Genomic DNA, 7,222 nt, shown 5'->3' with positions numbered 1-7,222 from the left:
AATTGACAATAGTGTTGGGTATCACTTAGCTGGTAACCAGAATATTTAGTCCCAAAAAAATAAATTGCAATGAATCACTTTGACACTAACGTCTAGATCATTGTAATAATACACTGCATTTCAGTTATAAATCCTTCCTCAGAAGTTTATGTCTGTAAAAAACAAACACAATATGATGAAATAGGATCTATCCATTAATGCTTCATGTACAAAATTTCTTTACACCCGCTTCCCGAGCAGAGACATTTTCTCAGTGATGGAGCTGATTTATGCAAACCTGATTTTTATGCAAAGCCTGACTTTGCAAGACATTTTTATGGAACACAATAAACCAATTTAGCATCTGAAAGGCCGTTATGCACCAGACTAAAGAAATAGCTCGTGTGGCTCAATTACATATTCTATGATCAGGAAATCTAAGCGCAAATGCATGCTGCCCACTATGCGTCATTTTTTTAGCTGCAAAATCTGTGGGCACCTAGAAATGATCTGCTGCATAATATGCACTGTACAAAAAATCCACGTGCTTATGGTTTAATAGATTGTAATGTCGCTCCATATGTAATAATCTAATTATTGACCATTTGCGCGGTGCACACAAAAAATTAATATTTTCTACTCTCAATTAAAGGACCATTGTCGAGACTTTGTTTCTTACTCGTTTTAAGAGCATGTCTTGAAATTATACATTTTTCTAAATGTCACTCATTGCATTTTCGTAATCTAAAGTATTCAATTGAATGACTTACAGATGTAAAAAAAAAAATTCTTTTTGAATTTTAAAGAGTTTGTCACATTTGTTTGTACCATCTGTTGTGCAACTCCCATTATCTGATGGCTCTGCTCATACTTTTGTTCCTATGGCCGATGGACCGAAGGCTGTTTGTAGTAAGGCATGGCTGCCTGCAGCAGGTTGTGCACAGCGTGTGGTCCAACCCCAAACCATGCATTCAACCCCCTGCTGCAGGCACAGGACCACTCTTGGCAGTTTGGTCGCAGGGCCCAGATGTTGGCTAGGACCTGCTGAAAACCTTGATGGACTACAGTTAAAGCCCATGAGCAGTGGCGGTTGGCTCCCCATGTGTCAGGTTGGCTGCAGGGTCCTGTGTCCACTGTTGGAAGTGGCATAAGATAAAAAACCTCTGAAATTCACTGAAGTTATGTTAAGGTTTGGTGATAACACCTTAATGTATATGCAGCAAATCTACCTTTTCTAATTGGTCACCCCAGATTTTTTGCTGTTTTCTAGACCCTACATTTGCTTGACTTAGAACTCTGTGTACTTTTACCCTAGCTACACAGGAGTAAAGTGCATGTCCTCCCCCTTTTAACAGTTAAATTGGTTTACCTCGAAAGACGTATTTATCTTTCCTAGTATTCCCTAGTATGTGGTATAAAAAATGTACCTAGGGCACCTATGAACTGCAGCACCTATTGTGCTATCCACAGAGTGGGCATGGAAAACATGGCCACAGACCTACCACGTGTAAATTGACTGCAGCAGCCCAAAAACCTGCTGTCAAACCTGTCAAGATAACCCCTTTCAACAGGTGGGAAACCCTGCTTTTAGATATTAGTTAGTCACCCTTGAGTACACCAAGGTAGGGTGCTGATATATAAAAGTGGAAAATGTTCCTCCCGTGACTAGGCACTAAAAGCTATTTTTACTGGCAGGGCTGTAGATGAATCCTAGAAAATGGCAAAGTACAGATTACAAACTTTAATCTGTAAAGTTTGACAGGAAATGGCCAAAATAGTAATTCAAAGACTATTTTTCATGTTTATGAAAAGTACAATTCAGTGGTGAAATTATACTTCTAATAAATATTTAGGAAAAGTACATTTTAGAAAGTTCAATCAATCAATCAATCAACAGGATTTGTATAGTGCGCTACTCACCCGTTAGGGTCTCAAGGCGCTGGGGGGGAGGGGGGGGGTTGCTACTGCTCGAACAGCCAGGTCTTGAGTTGTTTCCTGAAGGAGAGATGGTCCAGGGTCAGCCGTAGGTGAGTGGTGAGGGAGTTCCATGTCTTGGCTGCCAGGTAGGAGAAGGATCTTCCTCCGATGGGGGATTTGCGGATTCGTGGGACGGAAGCGAGGGCGAGGCTGGCGGATCGGAGCTGGCGGGTGCCTGTGTAGAATGTGAGGCGGCTGCTGAGGTACTTTGGGCCGTGTCGTGGAGAGCTTTGTGTGGGTGAGGAGTCTGAACGTGATCCTCTTGTCGACGGGGAGCCAGTGCAGGTCTTTCAGGTGGGCAGAGATGTGGCTGTGGCGAGGGATGTCCAGGATGAGTCGTGCTGAGGCGTTCTGGCCTACATTTCTCTGCAGGCTAATTTAAATTATCTCCTAACAGCTGACTAGCCAGATCTTGACCTTAATGAGGTGTAAAAACTGCCCCAGAGCAGAACATTAGCTTAGGACTGGTGACAGAATGGACTAGGTGTGGGCCATTTGATCCCTATTAATTTATAAGCAATATTTGGGGTGGAACCAGGAACTTTATTAACTAGGGACAGACAGAGGCGAAGCCTGCCCAATATAGTTTAGTCTAAGCGGAGACCTGAAGAAGGGAACAGCTTTGTCCATAAAGCCCACACTATCTGGACTGACACCAAACCGAGTGGGAGGAAAGTACCCTAAGAACTGGTCTGGAGTGGACACAGGAATTGGACTGCTTATTTTCCGGGCCACACTTCTGGGTGGACACAAGAGCTCTGCAGAAGGGAAAAGGGTTTCCCCATTTCGAATTTTAGGAATGAGGAGCTGTGTGGGATTATCTTATTTCTTTATTCTTTATTCATGATCAATTAATTAAAATAATTACATGTGGGCACCCGGGTTTAGGCGTTTACCAACAGGTGCAAATTAGCTATTTATTAGCAGCATACAGTCATGGGTGTATGTATATATATTGTTGCTTAAAAAGAATATGTTGCCATTTAAAAATTGATTTCCTTTTATTTTTTTAAGGAAGATAATATTAAAAAGTAGGTCCACCTTTTAGTGCTGAGGGGACGAGAGAAAGAGATACCAAAGCAAGGTGGTTTGTCCCTGTGCTGTTATACTTGTAGTAATTGATGGGAGAAGTCCTCGCAGTGGGCGTCTAAGTAGGCTGTAGTCTTGGCTCCGCTCTGGGCCTATTGAGAAGAATTTAGGTGTTGTGCAGTTTAAAGCAGTATTATTGGGGGAGCCTGGTTCACAGTTACTGGCGACATTTCGCATGTAGCTCTTTCAATGCGATTTCTGTTCTCAGGGGCACTTAGGCAGGCTTTGTTGTCTTTTTGCCTAAAGTGTCACCATTACTGTTCAATTTCTGCCCACCGAGCTGTGATGTGTGTGAGATTGGTTACAGTAAGGCAAACAAGAACTGCTGAAAAGTGTGTAGTGTTGCCCCCTGGAAATATTTCCCCGTTGGTTGGTCACCCCACCCACTGGCTAGAGAAAACCATAAAGGTGGCACCCCAAGGAGATCTCCTCAGAGCACTTTATGGACAGGCAGAAGATCACCAGAGGATGAGACCTAATGTCTGTCACCTGAGAGGAAACCTGAGGCATTGAACCTTCTCTGTCTTGTACCTAAGACAAAGAAGCAGTTTCCAATGGTCAGTTATCCGACCTCCTGTGTGGCAGTAGGGACAGAACAGGCTGCAAGAGGCCTTTTTCCTGTAGTGACCAGCTGCCAAGTATCAACTGGATCTGGACTAGACCTTGCTGATGGCCTCTACTGGAGTCTGTCCTGGTCCCTAAGCGCTGGCCCTGTTGATCTAGAAGTCTTAGATATGACCCAGAAGATCCAAGACCTCTGGAGCTTTCATGGGGCCCATCTGTGCAAAGGTGTCTGATTTTGATGCATCATCTGTGGATACAGCTTCAGGCTTGCCATACGGAAGGGTTTCCACTCCATAAAAAAGACTACTTCAAAAGGAAAAATGTTTGACCAGGATGAACCTGCTTGGTATGTCCAACCTGGCTCCATCGTGATCGGCCTGAAATTGTGCTTACGTCCCACTCTCCTGCTTCCATTGACTACCACTGGTACTTAGTGCTTTTTGGTACTATTTTCATTTAAAAGTTTTTAAATGTGTATCTATGGTTTCCCTCACTCGATTTTTGTTGTTTTGGTGTCATTTTGTTAATTACATTTTACTCTATTTTTCTAATTTGTTCTTGGATTGTTATTGTTTGTGGTTTTGACTTTATAAGTGTTTCTGGTACTGCATAAATGCTTTACTGCCTGGTAGCTATGGCACAGAGTAGACAGGCTTAACTTTGGGAAATGTGTAAAGTATTTCTGCAGCAGCAAAACAGTAATGACGTCAAAAATGCAAAATAATAAAAATACAAAATTGAATTGGAAAAATTGAATATAATAAACCAATTGCCATTAAAATGAGAAAAAATCCAATAAGGAGAACATGAGATATATATTTCTATGGTTTTAAGTACAAATAGCGCCAAGAAACATTAAGTTTCAATTATATTCCATAGGTACAGTAGACCGGTACCTAGGTGCATATTTGAGACTGCTCTCGATGGACCAGTGGTCGGATGCACTAATCAGGTTTACTCTGGCCAAAGATGACTCCCATGCCAAAAGAAAATCCGGTCTCAGGATTTTCTTTTTGAAAATAAAAAAAGAGAACTGTTTGATGCAAGGCTCCAGTCATGTTGATGGAGCCCTGCACCAAACAGCGAAATGCATTGACAAGAACTGTTGTGAGGGTGGTTCCTGCCAATGCTTCTTAAATGAGCAGCCAACTTATAAATCTGGTTGTTGGACCTCCGCCAGGCTGGCGGAAGAATTTGCTCCGTCGCTCTCTTATAGCAACTGCCTGACTACCAATAAATAAATCTGGCTCTTAGTCGTTTAAGTTCCAATCCACCATGGGAGTAAACTTCTAAAGCCCCTCAGGTGCCTGAGGTCTGTGGGCCACCAGGTGGGGCCCCATGGCGTGGAATTCTGTCTTTCGGACTACCAACTTGGTCTTGTCAAGTTCAATTTGCATCAGTTGGATTTCATCAATGCAGCCACTTATGTCATGCATGTGGTGAACTTGTTCCTGATATAGAGTGCTTTTTCCGAGAGAGACAGTACTAGTTTGAGTGTCATTGACGCAAGTGAGGATGTTTTTGTTATGCGCTCGTATGACGTCACCAGCGGGGTCCTGTAGATGTTGTAGAGAGTAGGGCTGAGCGAGCAGCCCTGCGGGAACCCATAAGTAAAATCTTGTACTGCAGAGGCGTAGGGGGGCACATTGATAGCTTGGTTCTTTAGGTCAGGAAGGGCCAAATCCAGACAAGAACGAGTACCTAGATGCCTGCTTCATGGAGTCACTGGATTAGGATGACGTGGGAGAAAGTGTTGGAGGCTTCTATTGTTCTGGAAGGATGAGGGCTGCAGTTTTTCCCTTCTTGAAGATCATCCTGATGTCACCCATTGCTGTATATGGGTGGTTTTCGTGCTGTTGTTTGGCATGAATCCTGATTGTGTGCTGTCAAGAAACTGGTGTTTGTTGTGTGTGGGAGTATATTATGGTAATGCTAGTATCCTCCAATATCTAACACTAAAGTCTAGTTTAAGGAAGTGTTTCACACCATTTTACACCTATTCAAATGCTAACTACTGGCTGGCAGAAGGGGAAGAGCAAATGCAAATTTAGCCTCCAGAAACCTCAGGCATATAAAAGGTAATGTTCAAAAAGTTACTTTTCCCGAATAAGTATTAAAGTTCTGAATTCACAATGGACTTTCATTTTTAATAACTATTAAAAATAGCTGTCTCGTTATTTTTTTAGCTAGTCCCATTCCTGAGATAAGGTATTAGGATTTTAATATGTACTCTGGATTTCTACATAAGACAGCTAAGTCAGCCACAGTGAAAAATAGTTTTTAAGTTCTGGACAATGTAAGGGCATAATACCATTCATTTTCTACATGTCCTACTTTAAAATACCATACATCCTGCCTTGTAGACTACAAGGCCTATATAAGGGTTACCTGTTAATATTTAAAAGGGGAGATCTGTCAAAAGTGGTAATTTTGATAGGTATAATTGCAGTTTTCAATAGCAACAGTCAGGCTACAGTGGTAGGCCTGAAACCATGTTTTACACTGTCCCTGTAGTAGATGGCTCAATGGGTGCTGCAGTCCACTAGCGACATTTAAATTCCAGGCCCTGGGTACTAATTGTACCATGTAGTAGGGACTTACATGTAGGGTAAATATATCAAGTTGGAATATGCCAATCCAACCATGTTTACAGGGAGAGCACAGGTACTTTTTGACTGGTTAGAGAGGTTAAAGTGCATAGAGTTCTACAGCCAGCAAAAACATAGGGTCCAGCAAAAGGTGAAAAAAACAAGGTTAATCTTCAGAAATGGCGGATTTCCTACACAGGTCACCCCCAGACCAAAACTAGGGTGGACTAATAATTCCTATAATTGGCTCCATGGTCATGTGATAGAACATAGACAATGTGTGACCTCTACAATGACCCTTGTCTGTTCTGGGCCCCTCTGAAGCCAGCCAAACCCCTGTGTTAACCTTTCTCAGCCACTAACCTTGTCCATGGGGGAGGAGTCCTCATCTGCAGAACCCACCTGGAAGGAAACTACACTTAGCTGGTTCACAGCTGCATCCCAGTAGGGAGACAGTACCCCTATAGTCAACAAAATTACGTAGCCCATTCTGCACCCTGGGTCAAACATCTATCCCAACCCAGGGCAAGTTCTGCCTAAATGTCTAACAACTAAGAGAGGCCAATGACAGCTGTCAGTGTCAGGAACAAGGCCCCAGGCCATCCAAAGCCACATGGAGGCTCCAATAGTAGACCTTGGGTGGGCCTCACCTCCAGCCATGGGGCTGGCATGGAATCTTCCACTCTCCCTTGAGGACTCTCTGGCCTCTTATTTTCTCAGAGAGGGGACTGCACCCTAGGCACCTTGTTTCCACTCTTTTGTCCACCATCTTAGCTGTGCCACCCTGTAGATGGCCTTTCAGTTCAAGGTCAGTACCCTGAGACTGAATAGGTGCCTGGCAGTCCAGGACTTCTGTCGGGACTGCACCGTCACTCTCAAGGGTGACACACTTTGTTTCATATATGGGTCTTCTTGGAGCAAGTCTCCTGTCCTCTGTCTCTGTAACAGCACAGGCAGCACCTCCAGGTCATACGTGGATTCACCAGGGATAGTCTTGGGTTGATTTCCTGCTCGGAGCAGGTAAC

This window comes from Lissotriton vulgaris, chromosome 5 (genome assembly GCF_964263255.1).
Source record: "Lissotriton vulgaris chromosome 5, aLisVul1.2, whole genome shotgun sequence".
In the NCBI taxonomy this organism is placed as follows: domain Eukaryota; kingdom Metazoa; phylum Chordata; class Amphibia; order Caudata; family Salamandridae; genus Lissotriton; species Lissotriton vulgaris.
This window is presented reverse-complemented; position numbering follows the sequence as displayed.